Raw genomic sequence first — 20,481 nt, 5'->3', positions numbered from 1 at the left:
CCAGGGTTTCCTTCTTACCTTTACCAGTTCAAAAAGTGGTTACTCATTTTTAATTTAGCTTTCTGAACACTGTTAGCGCCACGATGTTCCTTTAAATTGTCTGTTTCTTTCCCTTATCTCAGCTTATTCTTTTAGAAGTTAAGCTCATTGGAGAACATTCTATGCCTTCTCATTGTTTTCTGTAGGTTCACTCCTTTTCCTTCCTCAGTGGGGTTACTTTCTGCTTGCATGGTCTGAATTATGTTTTGAGAGTTTTCCAATTTTTGAACTGCCTTTTTTCTGTTATGGAGTTACATGTCATAGATTCTGTCAACTTTTTCTTCTAAATTCTTGAAGTCTCCCTTTCTAAAGTTCAGAGTGCATGTCTGACGAAGCCTATACTTGATCAGAATGAGATCTGAAAAGAAAAGAAAAAGGCACACAGCCATGTGCGCTTCCTCTATAAAAAAATACCCTTGACTTCTAGAGGTATTGTACCCCTGCATTTCTTCAAAGTAACATGCCACCTTTAAGCACCTTCCTATGTCCTCACCTTTCTTAATGTTTTACCCTTTCTTCTGGCTGCCTAGGACCCTGAGTCTGGCATGCCTCTTTCTCTTTTGTAAATCACATCTGTCTTGGTCCACGCCTTGTAGCCATCTTTTTGCTAATGTATACATAATTCCTCAGGAATAAGAAAGCTCAAGCTTCTTTCTGGTGTAAAATTCGACTGTCATCATCAAGCTGACATTGCAAACACAGGAGAAAGTTCTTCTAGGGCAGTGGTTCTCACACTTGAGCATGCGTCAGACTAACCTGGAGGGCTTAGGAAAAAATGCATTGCTGGGCCCCTTTCCCCGGTTTCCAAGTGATATTGATGCTGCTGGTCCAGGGAGCACACTTTTTAAACCATTGAAACACAGTGAAATATCAGGCTCTTCTGAAGGATTGATTTTCCTGAGAGTGACCCAACTCATCATTCCTCATATATTGTTGCTATAAACGATGTTTTCATCTTTTAGTTTGGATTCATGTCTTACCATCTTTCAAGGAAGTGTTTCAATGGTATATTACATGGCTTTGGAAAAATTATAATACCTCAATTTATTTCTCTACAAAATGAAGAACTCTCTATTCTCCTGCCATATAGATTTTTTTTTTTTTTAAGGACTTTTCCAGGGAGTTTTGAAAGAGCAGCTGGTGCATTCAAACTGCCAATCTTTTGATTAGCAGCCAAGCTCTTAACCACTGTGCCACCGGAGCTCCACGTAAAAAAAAAAGGATGATTTTTTTTAGAATATTTGATTTACTTTTGGTGGCAATATATACAACCAAACACGCACCCATCCACAAATTCTACATGAACAATTCAATAACCTTGGTTACATACTTCACATTGTGTCACCATTCTCACTATCTACCCATATTGTTTCATCACCATTAATTTAAGCTCTCTGCCCCTTAAAGAAAAAAGATGATTTTTAGAAATAAATAAGTAAAAGGCATTTATATTTTGCATGTGATGCACATTTAATATGTAAGGATAATGAAGCATCGTGAAGAAGTGGTTCAACTTTTGTGAGAACTATACCCTCCTCCTTTCTTTGCGGGCAGATGCAGAGTGTGTACAACAGTAAATTCTTCTGGAAAGGAAGGTATTTTGCTGTCTCTGAAAAAGTAACTTACTCTCCTGATATCTTTATCAGCTATCTTTATTATTCGCTTCTTGTCACAGGACATTCCATCTCCTAATCATTCGTTGTTTGGAGAGTGCAGCGATATACAGTTAAGAGCAAATTCTTCATTGGCTGCCAAATACCCAACCAAACCCACTGCCAACAAGTCAATTCTGACTCATAACAACCCTGCAAAGGGAGTTTATTCTGATAAGAGATAGGGCCTGCACTAATGAGGTCTTGAGAGCTGGATGGTGATGGACTGGCTGACAGATGTCGAAACCTGCACAGCATACCAAGCCTCAGACGTGAAGAAAGGCACCACTGGGATGGAGAAGTTACTCTGAGAACATCCTTTCTCCCACCTCAACACCTTCCCTTTGCAATTTTTTTTTTTTTTTTAAGATTTCATGCTTACATTTACATACTGGCAACACTGTAATTCTATCAAATCGTAAAATGTAAATACTTTTAATGCTTTCATCCCCTCAGCTTTGTCCTATAAGATATTAACCCAAGGGTCACTGGGCAATCTCCTATATTCAAGCTACTCCTTCTCCAATATCCAGTAGCCCAGGTTTTCCTACAAAATGCAGTTTTGACCAGGGCCTATAGTTCCTCAAAGGATGTCCTGTGTTTGGCTTTTCAAAACCTATTTATTTTGTGGGTCATTACTTCAGGGCCTTGCTCTGTGTTTTCCAAGGTAACAGGTTGTTGCTCTGGGCTGACCTACTTGTCAAAAAGATACAGCATCCAAGCTTATCATTACCCTCCTGAGTTAATTTTCAAAGTGATTTTCTGGGTAATGTCCCCACCTTTTTCATTGTTTAGCACACGATAAACCATTGTCATCGAGTCAATTCCAACTCATAGCGACCCTATAGAACAAAGTAGAACTGCTCCATAGGGTTTCCAAGGAACACCTGGTGGATTCAAACTGCCAACTTTTTGGTTAGCAGCTGAAGGCTTAAACACATGATACCAAAAAACCCAAACCCAATGCCATCGAGTCGACTCCGACTCATAGCGACCGTAGAGTAGTGGTTAATAGTAAGAATTCAGTCCCAAATAAGAGGTGAATGCAAGACTATGGAAAATCAAAACAAAATATGTTTTGAGAACAGCAGTTTTTCAGAAGTAGCCATGTAAATACATTAGGTGCTGGTCAAGCTCTATTATGACATTAAAAGAAAAATATTAATTACCTGAATCCATCCACCAGCCTGCAACTTTCATGTTTTGCCCTCTGCCACTGCTTTGATCTGATATTATAAGGCTCCATGCATCTGGCTCTCATTTTCCAAAAGCTTAGAATTTCTTAAAGCCTCGCTTCATGACTGGGCATTGTGAAAAAGGCTGAGCGTGTGGTCTGGGGTGTTGTTTGCAGTGTTTGCACGTACTCCACATTAAGTCCACAGATGAACGAAGGTAAAGGGCTGTATCATTTGACCAATGTGCCACCAAGGCAGCACTCCTTGCGACAACTTATTAATAAAATTGGAAGGAGGCATCCGCTTACAGGGCTGGTCAATGATAAAAAAGGCAGAGGCTTTAGGACGTGACTTCTAAGTTATAAAGATATTTTGTGTCCCTGATTGTCAAAGATACCAGATAGCAACCAAGCTGCACAGATTACCAGAAAGGGTACAAAGAGTACAAAGCAGCATTTTTTTTTTTTTTAGAGAACCTCCAGCTTCTTACTCTCAGCTTCCTGCAATCTCCATGGAAATAAAGGTGAATGAATCCCTTAATTACAGCATTCCAGAGCCATCCAATTAAGGCAAATGGGATCTCCTGTGATATTGAAAAGACGCTTAGCTAAATAACCCCTGAAAAATTATTTGCTGTAGCAGCTACAAGCCAATTTCAAACTTGGGAATTTCGTGTGTAAACTAGACCAACTGGTTCATCTAATCATGACCCTGTCCTTTTCTGTTCAGAAAAGGCACACAATTTAAAAAGAAAGGATTTTAGCTAATATAAGGCTGTTCTGTAGCAATCCAGCGGCACCTGGACCCAATTTTGGCTGCGTTTCCAAGAGCCTGAAGAAAGACTCCGGAACCAGCGATCATGACATATGGTTTGTTTGGGAAGATTATTTATGGGACAGTCAGTCCAGGGTGGCGGCTGGACCAGTTTAGTGCTCCACAACCACCTAGCAGGGGACACAAGCTTATATACCGTTCCGACTGGAACTAAGGCTCATCTGTTTTTCTCCCAAGTCCTTGAACAGCCAGCATTCCCAGGGACTTCATGTCCAGGCCCAGATGTTTTTCTTCTTGTTGCTAAGGTGTTCCTCGACCTCGATCACAGGCCCAGTCATGCCATACCGCACCTTGTACCTTAGCCCGAGTCCATCCCAAATTCATCCCCAGCATGCTTCGGGAAAGAGCAAAACTGACTCCATTAGGAGGGGATGCAAATAGCTGAATAGGATTATCCTACATGTGCATACCACTCTTTGTGCAATACATGATTTTTGAGAAGATACTATATGGTAGGCAATTGCAATAATAATGATAATACATCAATCAAACACTTATTCTGTCTTCCAGAAGTTTCCATTATAGAAGGGGAGAAACAAAAATAATGAAAATATCATTTAATAATTATAAATGCCATAGGAGTAATCCAGGACAGGAATACTACAAGAGTTCTGAGGATTCCTTCCAGTTTAAGGTTCTTGAGAATATTTATGTCAGTTCTACTTTTTCTTCATCACAGATAAGAAATAATCTTGCAAATTAGCTGATTTATCAGACATTACTGAAATTTCCTCAGAAATACCGTGTCTTTAATGGTCATAATGATCCAACTTGATAACCTGTCCATTTTATTATAAATAGCAAATGTATTAACATGTCAAAATTATTCTTAATGCAGAACTATTATTGGTTTTAAATAGGAGCTCTTTTTTTTCTTAATTCTTTTATTATTTAATCTAACTTCTGTCTATACAAGATGTTGCTGTGCCAAATTAAGTAAGAATTTGGGAAACACCCCCGCCCCCAACAGTTACTTCCCTGCTTAAAATATACTGCTGACTCATGTAGCCCTGAATAATCAAGCTCCCATTTACAGATAATGCTTAACCTATTCAATGACCTAATCTAATACAGCACTTTTCATGACTAGTTCAGACTTTACAGATGCCTGACTGTGAAACATAAAATTTATGAGGTCACCTCTAAGGATTTTCTTTAAATTGCATCCGGCAAGGGAGAGTGTGCTTTTCACACCTGCCTTCCTTTAGCTATGCCTTTTTTTTTTAATGTCAGGGATAAATTTTCCACAATCTGTCATTACTATATGCTGAGCACATTGGTCCCAAGAAGCCCCTGCTTCTGTGGAGAATAACCAAGTCAAGGACAGAGGATATATCATTATAATGAAATGCAGATTTCTAATTAAAAGGCAAATCCTTAATCTCAAAAGGTTGAATAGGATGCATGCAACTTCAACTTGACTGATGGGAATTCCCTATTAAAGAAATGAAAAAGTATTCCACCTGAACACTATTTTTTGGGCCTGAACCATTTTCATTTCAATGATTGGAAAATTTGTGTGCATCTTAATGTCCTACAAAAATTTATTCTGAGGTAGTTAAACAAATATCAGCAAATGAGTTGGCATCCATTATAATTCCTCTTTTGTTTGACATATTTTTCCCATCAGAGTTGATGAAATGTTTCATCAATATAGACTCATAGTAGTGTTGCTGTTTTTCTGCACTGTTTTGCCTCTTTAAGAATTTTCCTGATCTTATTTTTTTATTTCTATGGATTCTTCCCAAAACTACGTTCTTCCCACATTATTAACTCTCCTTGTGCAAGTGTGGCACTAGCCATTATCTATAAGCTGAAAATGCTGAAATGTTTATCTTTAGTCTCTGTATTATGCAAACTTCCCGTGACTTTGCTCATCTGTAGGTATCTCCACCTTGATGTTAAAACTCAACAAATATATAGAGTTCAATTCCCATTCCCCTAATCCCCTACAGATGTGTCTTCAGCTTGGTGAGTCCACTGTTTTCTACAGGCTCCTAAGAAAAAGTATGACCTCATCTTCTACTTACCCTTTCTTTTCCTTTCTTACATTCAATCAGTCTCCAAGTTCTCTCTATTCTGCTTCTTAATCATCTCTTAACTCATTCTCTGTATTGCTATTTGCTTAATTTAGGAATTCATTGTCCCTCACCTGGATGACTATTGGAACCTACTCACCTGCCTCCCTATCTGTATTATTGTAAAACTTCAACATCACATCTCAGCACCCTCTACACACACACACATTCCAGGCCATTCTTCATATTACTACCAGAGACCAAAAGCCTTTTGCTGTCAAGTTGATTCTGACTCATAGCGACCCTCTAGGACAGAGTAGAACTGCCCCACAGGGTTTCCTACTACCAGAGAGAACTTCTAAACACAGGTCTCATCAGATCACTTCTAGTTTTAAAGATTTTCAACAGCAGCTATCTCAAATTCTTCAGAATGGTACACAAGACTCTTCTGATCTCTCTTTCAGGTTTTTTGTTTTGTTTTAAAGTCTGGATGAGCAAATGTCATTGCTGAAACTACTGTTGGAGGGAGTGACTGGTCTTCCAAGTCCACTCCAGGAGAAATTCTTTATTATACCAAATTGCGTGGCCCAGTTCTGAGCTCTATTCTATACGTTCAGATAGAGCCTCACTCAGTATTTCCTTGTAAATAGCAATGAGGTTCAGGCAGCTACCAGCCCCAGTTCTGAGGGAGTTGGTGTGTGTGTTATTATCAGTGTTTTTAACAGTGCACTGATATAACGATATGCATGTGAAATCCCTCCCCTAAATACTTTCTTTTGTAACTGATTTCAATGGCTTCAAATGGCCCTTATTTTTCAGTCAAAGCAGACACCCACTTACCAGTTAATCATGCTTCCACAAAGTACCTCCATGCAAAGGAAGTTGTTAAATTTTCATACATAATATCTCTAAAGAAGAGAGCCTCTCATCTAGTTCATAAGGTGTGACATAGTCACCTTGAATTCTCTGACTACTAGCAAAATTATAAGCAATTAATCTGTATTGCAGTAAGGGAAGGCGATGAAAATGTTCTTAAAAACAAAGGGCTAGCCTCATATTTTCGTGCTTATTAAAATAGCTTTGTTTATAGCAAGTGCTCTCAAAAAATAGTTGAGCGTGTTATGTTGCAAGCCATGTTTATGTGTACCCTTTTCGTATTTGCATTTCTTACTCTGAATTGTTTCCTTCTTTTTATTTTAATATAATCAGGTCACTTGAATTAAGATTTCCACTATTAGTGGGGACAATGAAGTACACTGAATCTTTCTTAACATTGCTGTAGACACAGTGTTTTTTGCATTTTTGAGCAAATATCAGTGATGCCTGTGGCATGTCACAGAATCTTGGAGAAAACATTTAACATCCATAGCAAGCACGAAATATTGCCCTGGAAACATATATTAAAATCATTTTTTTCCTGCAAATTATTTTGATGAAATTACATTCCTCTGGACAGTTTAGTAGGGTGTTCAAGTAATGGAGCAGCAAACACAAAACGGAACTATGTGAGTATAGAATCGCCTCATGTGGATTTTGCATGCTGTCATTTGCATGTCTGACATTTAAAGTTAGGTGATAAAATAGGGAATCTCCGAGAGACTCTTTCATGACTCCACCAGTTGTTTTTAGTTTCAGAAGGACGCTTCGGCAGGGGCCTCTATATTGTGAAATCAGGAGGTTTGGTCACAGTCTTGCCTTGCACAGAACACCACAAAGCTGCACCACCGTGGAATTTCGTACTTCCAAAACCTCATCAGTTTGGTGCCTGGAATAAAAGCCAAGAGCAGTGCTGACATGCAGGCCTCTCTCTATGTCCCAAGAGATCCTGGGATGCCTACCGTGGAGAAGAATAAACTCCGTGAGCTCAGCTGCCTCAGAAAGTTTCCTATGACCATGAATTGTTTTCTAGATTAGAGAATGTCCGTGTCCAGATGGTGGTTTGGAGTATATGTGAGGAAAATTTGGGCCAAGTCCTTCAAGTTTTCTCTAAATACACCAAATAACGTTCCTGCCCTGAACCAGTGGTGAGTTGAGACAAGCTGTAGTTCATATAGAGAGTGAATCTTCAGGACTGGGACAAACACAGTACATTCTTTTCCTCCTTTGAGCTAAATAAACCCTACTTAGGGCGTCCCAGGTGGCACAGTAGTTAAGAGCCACAGCTGCTAACCAAAAGGTCGGCAGTTCGAATCCACCAGGCACTACTTGGAAACCTACGGGGCAGTTCTACTCTGTCCTATGGGGTCGCTATGAGTCAGAATCGACCCCACAGCAGCAGGTGTTTAGGGTGTCCCAGAAACCTTCTGTATTTTTATAGTGTGATGAAATGTTTTTGGTGCCAAAGGCTGTGGTCCCTTTTAGTTCGTTTGTTTTTTAAACATTAAAATCATTTAATTATTCAAACATTTTCAAATTAGGTAATAACCATTGAGAGAGCCCTTACAAAATAACAGGTAAGGTGCCTCTTCAAGTATCACCTCACTTAATTTGCATAATAAAGCTTCTGAGTTAGGCCATTCCATTTCATAGCTGAAGAAAAAGGCTCAGAGAATTAACTTGCCAAAGTCCAACAGGTGATTAGTTAAATCGGCATCAAAGCTGAGTTCTCCAGACTTTAAAGCCAAAAAAGTACTGCCAGCCATATTTCCTTGGATACCAAAGTGGTTTTGCAATGTTGCCATGGCGACCAGGTCAGGTGACCTCTAGTGTGCAATGCTGATCTTTTCTCGGAAACGGGGAACTGATCGCAGCACATTTCTTCATACTTATTACTGACTATAATTGGGAGAATTTTCTCTGATGAACTTTTGTCCTTCGAAAACAAAGGTAAAAGAAAAAATCTATTGGTTGTTAAAATAGGAGAAATTGGATCACTGAAACTACCCCCCATTTTTGGAAAATTCAGAAGGAAATTTAAATAAATCTAAAACAAAAGAGCAATTTTTATTAGAAGCCTTCTCTCCAAACCCCATGAAATAGGGCTAGGTGGCATCAGAGCTGACACAGCTAAGAGGGATATTTATGTGTGGCCGGAAGAAGCAGCAATCATGTTTATATCTTGTTGTTGTTGGGTACGTTTGAGTCAATTCCAACTCTTAGCAAGCGACCCAACCCAACGTGACAGATTAGAACTGCCCCATAGTCTTTCCTGAGCTGTAATCTTTATGGGAACAGCCCTGGTGGCGTAATGGTTAAGTGCTAGGTTTCTAACCTAAAGGTGGGTGGTTCAAAGCCACCAACAGCTCCAACGGAGAAAACCTAGCAATCTGCTTTAGTAAAGATTACAGCCTGAGAAACCTTATAGGGCAGTTCTCCTCTGTCCTGTAGAGTCACTATGAGTTGGAATCGACTCCACAGCACATAACAACAACGATCTTTAGGGAAGCAGAATGCCAGGTCTTTTCTCCCACGGAGTCGCTGCTGTGTTCAAACTGCCAACCTTTGGTTAGCAGCCAAGCTCTCAACCATTGCACCACCAGGGCCTCTTCATGTTTCTGTAGTGCAGAAAATTAAATTCCCAAGGGCTGGAATGTGGATTGGTTCATTTAAAATTGGCTTAATTTTGCATAGTAAATTCATAATAATGATTGTCTTCATTATAGTGAGACTGTCTACCTTAATATTTTTCTTATTGCATAAAAATCTAAGCAAATCAATTGTCAGAACCTTTTGGGATTATCCAGTCATATGTACTTTAACTCATTTTGACCACTACTTGACTTATTAAGGTTACCGTATTTTCCAAACTAAAAATGGAGAATATGATGAAACAAAAGATTTAAATTCATAAATAATATTAATTGAAAAACTTCAAAAAGGCATAAAAGTAAAAATATATGTACTCAAGTGTTCCATGCTCATCTCATTTAAATAATAAACGACATGAAATTTTACCTGCTTCAGTAAAGCCGAAGTCTATAGTCATTTTATGTAACTTGACATGCTTCTGAATTATTTCTTTCCTTATAACATACTTAACTTGGATGGGTAACTTTTTTCCCAACGTCAGACAAGTAGCAAGCCAACGTAATATTAGCCTTAGACAGAGACAACCAGAAAGACATTTTTTTTCTCTCAAGAATTAAAAACAGAAATCTATTTTCTAAATCATTAATAATTTTTGGATAATCTACTGCAATAAGTTAAATTATTAAGGAAAAAAATGCACTTTGTTCTTGAGTTAGTTTTTCATTTAGGTGTGTTAAGTTTTATTTATTTTTTGGAAATTTTACCTTCCCAAGGCATATCTTGCTTCTCCTTTGCTAGGCAACCAGGAATATACAGTTTAATACAAAAATTCACCAGTGAGTTTGACTAAAATAAATGATAACATCTGAGAAAATGTTAATGCTCTTGCAAAGGTGAGCCATTGCACCCCGTCTGCTCTGCTCAGTGAAGTTAATACTTAACTTCCACGTGGAGCAGGGAGATAGGAGAGTACTTACTGTCTTGGCTTTATGGAAAGGCCTTCAATTATTTTAATATCTTTGAGGCTGAATATCTTGGTAGTAACAAAGAACAACTGCCTGGCTCTCATTAGAATGTATATCACACATGATATTTTTAAAGCGTGTCTGTCCTTTTGGGGATTAAAAAAGGAAAGGTAATTTAGTGAAGATAAAAAGGACTTAAGCAAGCATTGTATTCTTTATCTAGCATTTCACTGACATAGTTCAATAATTATCCCTCACTGTGGCTTTGAGATAGCTGTCTTTCAAATAATGGAAGGACAGAGAAGGTGGGGGAAGAGAGGAAAAGGAAGAAGAAAGGGTCAGAGAGAGGGCAGGGAGGAAATAGGAAGGAAAAGGTGGGGAGGATGTTCAAATAAGGCAATTAATATTAAGATCGGAATCGTCTTCAGTAGAGAGACAAAGGTGTCACTTTTGTCTTATCAAAGGATTAAGACAAAGCTAACCTCAGCTGCAACTGCATATAAAGGCTACGTTTTCGATTTCACTTTTTTTCAAAATATGTTCGTTTCTCTATATTTCCTTGAGATATGAGCGACAAGTTCGTTTCCTGAAGCTCAGAAAAGGTACCTTCTTCATCCCCTATCTTCAAGTGAATCTAGGAGTCTAGATAGAGTGATAGGACAGATGCACAAATAACGATGGGGAAAGGAGTTCATAAATGGCAACGCTATTTCCAGACTGCACAAATTCATGGCGTATTCCATAGGAGTTAATCAGCCTCCTAACCTAGACCCACACATTTACAGCTGTATGGGTAATTCAAGAAAGGAACAAGCCAGCTTTCACTTAGCACGATGCTTTATACACACACACATACACAAAACTATCTTTTGATTGGGCAAATAAATTGGGCTTTGTTCTCAAATTAAAAAGAAATACATGGGAATAAAATATACACAGGCAAGTTTTAGGGGGAAAAAAAAAAAGCCTCACGAGAGCCAGTTTAGAATTCAAGTTCAATAAAAGGAAAGTAATAATGAGCCACCAATTTTCTCATGATCTTTTCTTTGGAAAAAAAGAAAGAAAAAAAAAAAAAACACCATTTAGCCAAGTGTAAGGTCAGATGAGCTCCAGAATTGTATGTCAGCATGTTACCCTACCCTTAACCCGTTGCCGTTGAATCAATGCCAACTCATGGCGACCCTCAGCAGCCAGAAATCTGATATTACTTACTTTTAACTTTAAGTAGGATACCATTGTTCAGAATGTCTCAATAGGCTAAAGCAAAGTTCTTCATGGCAAAGAATGCCTCGAGAAGGACCATTAGAAATCAAGCTGACTCAGAAGCTGTGAGGCCAAATGCTTCGAACTTGAGTCTGGGAATAGGGAGTCCTGCTTTTGAGTTCTTCTTCTATGACTGCCTAAGTGAAGTTTCATTAGAAATGGTACCTAATGTATCCCCCCCATTCCAATCTCCTCTTTATTCAGTTCCCTTAACACACCTTTTTTTATTTTTAACAAATAATACCATTTTGTAAATACAATATAAAATTACAGCGTTTAATGTATTGTAAATTTTTTTAATGGTCTGTGCTGCTTTATTCTCTTACCATCTTATTACGTGTTTTGTTTCTCTAACTGAAGTGTAAACTCTTCCAAGGAAGAGACTTTATCTTCCATGTGTTTGTCTTTATCTTGTTTACTACACATAGACTATCAAGCTACCCTTCCCAGGAACTCAACACAAATATTGTTTAATTTCTTGGGTTTACAGGAATCTTTAGAATAAGTAGATCACTTTCAGCTACCACCACACCTCTAGGAAGTAAACTTTTTCCCCAAGAGTCCTTCAGGGCTCCAAAAGAGTTGGTTCTTTGGAAAAAGGCCCAGGTGTGGGGAAAATTTATTTTCAGAATAGTGCACATTCCATAAGATCTGAAGATTTTTTTTTTTTTAATGCTCATATAATCAGTTAGGTCGGCCTTGCCTTAGATGAAGCTGTGAGGAAGGCAAAAAACTGATACAATGCCCCTTCTCTAGAGCCCATTTCCACCCCCAAGGCACACCTAAAGTTCATTTTTCACATGGCAATCAAAGTGAGCATTTTAACACACTAAAATCCTTCAGTAACTTCTCATTGCACTCAGGACGAGCTTCTTACTAGGGCAGTATTTCATGGGCATACGCTGTTCCCTTTGCCTGGAAGACCATTCCTTTCCATCACCAACCAAACCTCCCCATCTTCACTTGGCTAATTGTTACTCATGCTTCATGGCTCAACTAAAATAACACTTTCTTTGGAAAACCTTCTTGAATCCCACTAGACTAGGTGGGTGTCCTTCTCAGTGTTCCCCTAATATCTTGTGTTTACCCATACCGTATTACTTATCATATACGTATATATACATTTACCAAAAAAAAAAGCCTTTTTAAAAAAATACTTGTTTACTTATAGCTCCTTTCTCCCATCCCAGAACATAGACTCTTTGAAGACAAAAACTGTTTGTCTATCCTCAGTAGCTGGCTGACACAGAGCATAGTTCACTAGACATTTTTTGAATGAATGAATGATTCTGCCCTTGTTCCTTATTTCCACTTGTGTGTCATGGCCTTGGGTACCCAAGGATTCACCAGTAGCCTCCATTTAGACACCCTCAGTGCCTAAGCTTCTGACCTTTCCTACCTGTACCATTTCATGACAATACTTTGAGCTCTACTCTGAGGTTTGTCTATATATATATATGTATATATATATATATAGCACTGTTTTTTGTTTTTTTTTTTTTTACATATAAAGTTCTTGAGTCTTAGTACAGCGTCTGCCACATATTTAAATATTTTCCAACCAAGTCTCAGTTAATTGATATGCTACAGTGCTCTGTTAAACTTATTTTATGTTCTGGTTGTCTAAAGTTTTTGTTTTTTTGCAATAACACAGAAGCATGTTTTTTAACTCTTCTCTTTTGGGAAAAAAAAAAAGTCTCTTTGAAAAAAGACACCACTGCAGTTCCCTACCTGAGTTAAGTGGCATATAAATGTTTAATTTATTCTTATTTAGGATATTTTTTAACGATTTAAGTTCTTCATTTTAAAAATTACTTTGGATATTTTTATGTACTGATATTGGTGGAATCTTTGGTTGAGCTCTCACATGATGCGTAAAACATACACCCCCATTTTTTGTTGTTGTTTTGTTTCATTTTGTTTTGACTAGATACCTTGTAGGAACTTGCTTTCTCACTATTTGCTTATTTCTACTAAACATGAAGCTCTGAAAAAGAAACTCGAGATAACTGAGGATTTCATTTAACCCTAATTTGTATATACACTTGAAAATGAGAATAAACAAAAAAATATATAAATTAGAAAATAAATATGAGGAAAAAGCTTATTGTGGAAAGAAAAGCAGACCAAAAAATTTCACTCTTCCTTTAGAAATACCATCTACTACTATATAAAGGAAAGATTCTCTTTCCAGGAATAAAAGACAAGCAACCATCAAAAACTGTCCAATATCCTTGCAGTGTCTACTTCACTGAAAATTAATGAAATCTGAATTACAATTGTCTTGGACAGAAACTGTGCTGCCAGATCATCTTGTAGTCACAGAACATATCTGAATTTCAACCTAGGACATATACTGAGCAAATACGACACTTAACCAATAAAAACCCGTTGCCGTCGAGTCAATTCTGACTCACAGCGATCCTATAGGACAGAGTAGAACTTGGGTTTCTAAGGAGCGACTGGTGGATTGGAACTGCCGACCTTTAGATTAGCAGCTGTAGCACTTAACCACTATGCCGCCAGGGTTTCCATATGACGCTTGCTTCCCCATAATATTTTGAAAGCATCATAGAGTGTTTTTTTTCTCTGTGCAATTTTCTAGGACATTAATATCTCTCCTCCCCTATCACTTTAAGGATGTATTCTTTGACCTTATCTCTGAGAGTTTAGTTTCCTTTTCCACTATAGAGATGTGAACTGGGTGAGAATAATTTTAAACAAATCAGTCTTGGAAGATGTACAATCAGAACACTCCTTAGAAGTGAGGATGGGGAGACTTCATTTTGCTTCAGGAAGGATCGATCCCTCAGCAAGGACGTTATGCTTGATAAAGTAGAAGGTCAGGGAAAGAGGAAGACCCTCAATGAGATGGATTCACACAGTGGCTACAACAATAGGCTCAAACACAGGAATGACTGTGGGGATGGTGCAGGACCGGACAATGTTTAGTTCTGTTATACGTGGGGTCATTATGAGGTGGAACCAACTCAGGGGCAGCTAACAACAATAATTTTAAAGGGAGAAGCCCTGGTGGTGCAACAATTAAGCGCTCAGCTGCTAACCAAAAGGATGAATGTTCGAACCCACAAGCTGCTCTGAGGGCGAAAAGAACTGGGAATCTGCTTCTGTAAAGATTACAGCCTAGAAAACCCTATAGAACAGTTCTACTCTGTCGCATTGGGCTGTAGTAAGTCAGAATTGGCTCTACAGCCCACAACAACAATTTTAAAGGCTACAAAGTGGTAACTTTAAATAAGACAAAAGACAAAACAAGAAAGTTTTTTTTTTTTTTTTTCTACATTATTGCTGCTGGGGAGATAATGTGACAAGGCGGTTCACGGCTATAAAATAGCATTAAGGCTATAATTCCACTGATTCACCTTGGAACGATCTACCTACCAGAGACTGCCTGGGCTGACATTCTCTTATGCTGTAGCAAGAACCTGGAATACTTCAAGGTCTTCCTAAGTGAGCCCTTCCTTTTAGAGTCACCCCTGCTCTCTGAATTGTTCTTCACGGTGCAACCAGAGGGAGCACTCAAAAAAATGAATCATGTTACTCTCCTGCTTAAAACCCATCAACAATTTCCCATGGTAGGGAAATTCAGGTCAACTTCTTAGTAAGGCTTTCACGGCCCTTACTGGACAGTAAGACTTTCCTCTCTAGCTTCAACTTCCTTCACGCCATTCAGTTCTTTGAGCATTCTGTGTTGTCCTTTGTCTCCAGGCCCGTGTATATGCAAATCCCTCCCCTGGTACTCCCTAAGACCCTCTGTTGGCTTACTAGTTTACTGTGCATATTTGATGTGTGGTGAAAAGAGAAGAGGGAACATATTTGGGGAAAATGTTACACCAGACAAAGCAAATCAAGAAAAGGATAAAGTATGTTCTTTCCAACCTAGCCTCTAATTTCTATACACCCTTCTCTTTTCATCTGAGTCCCTACTATTCTCAGGCACTTCAAGCTGTCCCTGCTTTTCCTAGTCTTAGCAAAATCTGTAAAAGAGAACCTGTGATTTTTTACACCTCTCCGTGAATTCACACAGCAGACAACAAATACTATACCCACTGCCACGAGGCGATTTCAACTCATAGCGACCCTATAGGACAGAGTAGAAGTGCCCCATAGAGTTTCCAAGGACGCCTGGCAGATTTAAACTGCTAACCTCTTGGTTAGCAGCGTAGCACTTAACCACTACACCACCAGGGTTTCCAACAAATACTACAGAGTGTCTGTTATATACCTAGAGTCCCTGGGTGGTGCAAAGTTTAATGCGCTTGACTGCTCACGGAAAGGCTGGAAGTTTGAATCTACATGGAAGTGCCTCAAAAGAAAGACCTGGCAAACTACTTCTGAAAAATCATCCATTGAAAACTGCATGGAGCACAGGTCTAATCTAACACATATGGGGTCGCCATGAGCCAGAACCAACTCAACAGCAAGTGGTTTGGATTTTGGTTTTTATTGTATACCTGGCCTTATCCTAGGCACAGAGAACTTATCAGTGAACAAGACAGGCTATGTCTCAGCTCTTAACGAGTTAGTGGAAGGGATAGAAAAGGAGCAATTAAATGATTAAATAAGATCATTCCTTGCCAGGAAGAATATAAAATAGGAATATGTGATAGAGTGATGGAGGGAGGAGGTGTCTAGTTTAGATCATATGGTAGCAAAGAGCCTTTTTAGAACAGAGATCTTCATGACAGGAAGTGGCCTCAATCATAAGAAGAATGGAGGAAAAGCGTTCCAGGCAAAGGGAACAGCAGGCACAAAGGCTGTGATATGAAAGGAAATCAATTTGGTGTGTCAAGGAGTAGGAAGAAAGTCCAGAAAAGATGGAACAGAGTCCATGAAGAGAAGAGTGTTGAGAGGCAAGGTCAGAGACCTTGGCCAGCGATAAGCCATGCAGGGCCTTGCAGGCCTGGTAACGGGTCTCTATTTTATTCCTAACCCAAGTGGAAGGTTTTCAGAGGGGAGATAATGCAGTCTCATTGAGATTTGTTCAAGTTAGTTCTGACTTCTGTTTAGGAAGTAGATTGAGGGATAGCAGGAGAGGGCACAGTGAGATGAGTTAGGAACTTAAAGTCATATCATATAAATTATGTCAGTTCACATGAAGGCTGAAGGATTGAAATGGGGAGAACTTTGAAAGCAATGGGTTATTTAATTTTAAGTTCTATATTCATTGAGACATAAAAGGTGAGCTCTACTGTTAAAGGCATTTTAGAATTTGTATGTTGTTGTTGTGTGCCATCGAGTCTATTCTGACTTATAGCGACACTACAGGACAGGGTAGAAATGCACTTTTGGGTTTCCTAACCTGTAATCTTTACAAGAGAAGATCTGCAGGTCTTTCTCCCATGGAGCTCCTAGTGGATTTGAACCACCAACCTTCCAGTTAGCAGTTGAGCACTTAAATATTGTGCCATCAGGGTTCCTTAGAAATTGTATAGAAGATTTTATTTGAAAAGGGAGACCTTGAATCAATGAACGTATTAAATGGTTGTTGTTGTTGTTGGTTGCCATTGAATCAGCGCTGAATCATGGGAATCTTGTTATAACAGAACAAAATGTTGCCCAGTCCTGCACCAGCTTCGTGATCATTGGTATGTTTGAGTCCATTGTTGAGGCTGTTGTGTCAGTCCATCTCATTGACGGTGTCCTTCATTTTCGCTGACCCTCTACTTTATGGATCATGATGTCCTTTTCTAGCAGTTGGTCTTTCCTGATGACATGTCCAAAACAGGCAAGCCAAAGTCCCACCATCTTTGTGACTGGGAGCATTCTGTCATATTAAATGGCAGGCAATTGCTAAAGTAGATAGAAAGATATTAGAAAAATGGATCTACAAGTAAAAAAAAATTTTATCTCAAAGTGAGTGGGGATCAGGATTCCAAGTGTCAAACCTGAAATTACCCCCATTAAAAAAACAAATGAAATCCATTGTTGTCAACTCAAATTCTGACTCTAAGTGACCCTATAGGACAGAGTAGAACTGCCCCATGGGGTTTCCAAAGCTGTACCTTTTTACAGAAGCAGACTGCCGCATCTTTCTCCCGTGGAGCTGGTGGTGAGTTCCAAGTGCAGATCTTTTGGTTAGCAGCTGAGCACTTAATCACTGTGCCACCAGGGCTCCACAGGATCCTGAAAAGGACTAGACTTGGAATCAAAAGCCCTGAGTTGAAACTCTGGGTTTATCTCTTTAATGGGTTTGCCCTCTTAATTTCCTCATATAATAAACAATGGTTCTACTAGGTGCTTGGTAAGATATTGTCCAGATGTAAAAATAACCAATCCATAGCCATTTTAGTTATAATGACATAATTTCTGATATTCAGATATCTTTAGAGTAAATTAATATGTGATATATTAATAGTTTGTTATTGTTGTTAGGTGCCGTCCAGTCAGTTCTAATTCATAGCGACCCTGTGTACGACAGAACAGAAAAGTTAATAAAGTAGTAGAACTGAAAAATTATTCCAGAATCATGGTCTTCTAACTTCTCATTTTATAGATGAGAAAACTGAAACTTAGAAGGAGAAAGAGAACTGTTTTGGGTGATTTATCCAATTAGTGCCGGATGCACGGCTGCAGCCCAGGTCACATAACTCCTAATTAAATGTTCTCTCCATTAGTCTACCTAACTTCATGTAAGTCCAGGGAAGCTCTTCCCAGCTGATAATTACAATATTTATTATATTTATTATTTGTTTCTTCTATAAGTTGGGCAGTTTGGGAAACTAACCAACTTCTACCACTCCTTACAAAATAGTAGAATTTCCCATATGAGTAACATGTAAAGCGTACAGGTAGTCCCCGATTTGAGTTACAACGAACCACACTTAACGACCATCTGTTTTGTTTCGTTTTGTTCCTGTACCTCTTATTGTTAGTAACATACACTACATACAATACTGCAGCTCATGATTTGCTGATGTTATCATTCTCAGATATTCATTTGCTGATGTTTATATGTAATGTTCCCAACCCCCAAAGGCAAATAAAAATGGGATTTATAAAGATACTGATAATAAAAGGCAATACTAATGAAAACTAAAAAAAAAAAAAAAAAAAAGGTATTCCACTTACATCAGAACCGACAGAGTCACTGGAGTGAAAAACCCTGTCGTAAATCGGGGACCACCACCTGCACTTCTCAGGATTATAGTCAGTAGCGTGATGGGCTCAACTGCATTTACAGCATCTGGAACTTTCAATAGCATTTTCCATTTAGGAGAACTTGCTTCTTTGGTTTTGGTGTATGCAGTGGAGCAGAATAGGGGAGAGAAATTCATTCTATTTGTTACATTGATTTAAATACAATGGGAAAAGATGAAAGCATATCTTTTATGGAGTAATTTTTATGAAAATGGAAATTGAACAGCTTGGAAAGGGAGGTTAATAGCTAGCCAAACCCAGTGAACATCTATTATTTAAAGATCTATATTTCTTCTTCCTTAAAATGTTGACTTTGGCCAGATACATTATCAAACCCTCTTTGATCCACAATAATCTCTAAATGAAGCCTGAGGGATGCATAAATCTTTCTGCCACTGCTAACGATCCCTGCGAAGTCTTTGGATGACAGAAATGTGTAAAGATAGATAGAGCTGCACGTTCATAAATGAATAAAGAACACCTTAAAATACCTCCTCTTCCAAGTAATCATAAGCATAAGCCAGCATCAAAGATGAGCTTTCAGACAGTAGAAACAACGGTGGAGCTAAAAATTATACCGTTCTTAAGACAATAAAAAAAAAAAAAAAAATTTTTTTTTTAAGACAATAATAAATGGAACTCATTGAGGAGCAGTTTGGGCCATAATGAAACAGTGTTTCAGCAACCTCTCAGCACCAAGACAGGACCCCTGCCTCCTTGCTCCAAGCTTTTCTACCTTTCTACTTGCAGCTCTTTGGAATAGCTCATGTAGCTTAGCCAAGAGAGAGCCTTGGGAACCTCTATTCAGAATTTCAGTTAGTTTTTTATATATATATAAAATAAGGAAAAGAGATGGGAAAATTACAAAGATGGCTTGGAAGTGAGAGACACCTTGCACAACAAAAAACCAAAACGCAGCAAAGCAACAATAAAATATCCTTATACAATTTTTTATTTAAAAATAATATCATTCGTTTGGAGTGGGTCAGGTTGAGTTATATAGAACTATTGTTTCTGTTTGACATACAGGGAAAGAAACTACGTCTATGGAGTGATTGTGAAATTTCTCCCTTGCAATTCTTGAGATCCTGCTAACATAACAGCATTTGTAGGTGTCTCCTACAGGATAACAATGCTTTGCAGTTCTATGAATACGTCCATGGTTATAATACTACTGAGTTTATTGCCCTTCCTTACTACCCTCTCTAAAAGGATGTGTTTCCTGCCCTCATTATACTCTTTTCTGTCCTCATGAGATAAACATCTTGTCTGTTCTAGTAAACAGGACATCCTTCTATGGCATGAATTTACTTTTCTCTGGCCTCTCGCCCAGCTCCTGCAGCACATTTTCAGTCAACTCTTTCATGCGACTTGAGAATAGGTTCAGTATTCCACCTGACGATCATTGTCATTAAAGTACATGACAGTGGTGTCGCATGTAAAATTTTCGACTTTGAGATTCCAGGGATCTCTTTCTGTCAAGGACCGCTGTTTGAGAATGCTCTGAACCCATTTAAGTACCTCAGTGGCCATCCTAAGGGCAAAAACTTAGGCATGCCTTAAAGAGGAGTAATTGCTTCTCTCACCAATCTCCTACTCTTAGGATCTTGCCTATTCTACCTCATGTCAAACTCAGAAATTGTGATGACTTTTGGCAACCATACCTGAAAATCTTAGTTTCATTTAGAGCATATGTCCACTGTCATTTGTGAGAAAAGATCAACCTATGTTGGAAGCAGGTGTTTGGAGGGTACGTTGTAATAAGTAAAGAGGTGCTTACATGATATTTAGGTATTACAGCATTTAACACCATTAGATTAATATTAGGGAAGGGTATTTTTTTTCTACTATTCTGCAATACACAGTTGTACCCCTAGAACATAAAGAATGAGTAAAGATGTTTGTG

General features: G+C 38.5%; 1 protein-coding gene across 1 annotated transcript in view; it reads left to right on the top strand.

Moving 5' to 3' along the window:
* The window catches only part of LOC126081759 (patched domain-containing protein 4-like), a 165,217-nt gene that overhangs the window by 39,610 nt on the left and 105,126 nt on the right, over positions 1-20,481 (top strand). The window lies entirely within an intron of this gene.

Source organism: Elephas maximus, chromosome 1 (genome assembly GCF_024166365.1).
Source record: "Elephas maximus indicus isolate mEleMax1 chromosome 1, mEleMax1 primary haplotype, whole genome shotgun sequence".
Taxonomy (NCBI): domain Eukaryota; kingdom Metazoa; phylum Chordata; class Mammalia; order Proboscidea; family Elephantidae; genus Elephas; species Elephas maximus.
Note: the sequence above shows the minus strand (reverse complement) of the source record. Positions and strands in the feature narration are given on the sequence as shown.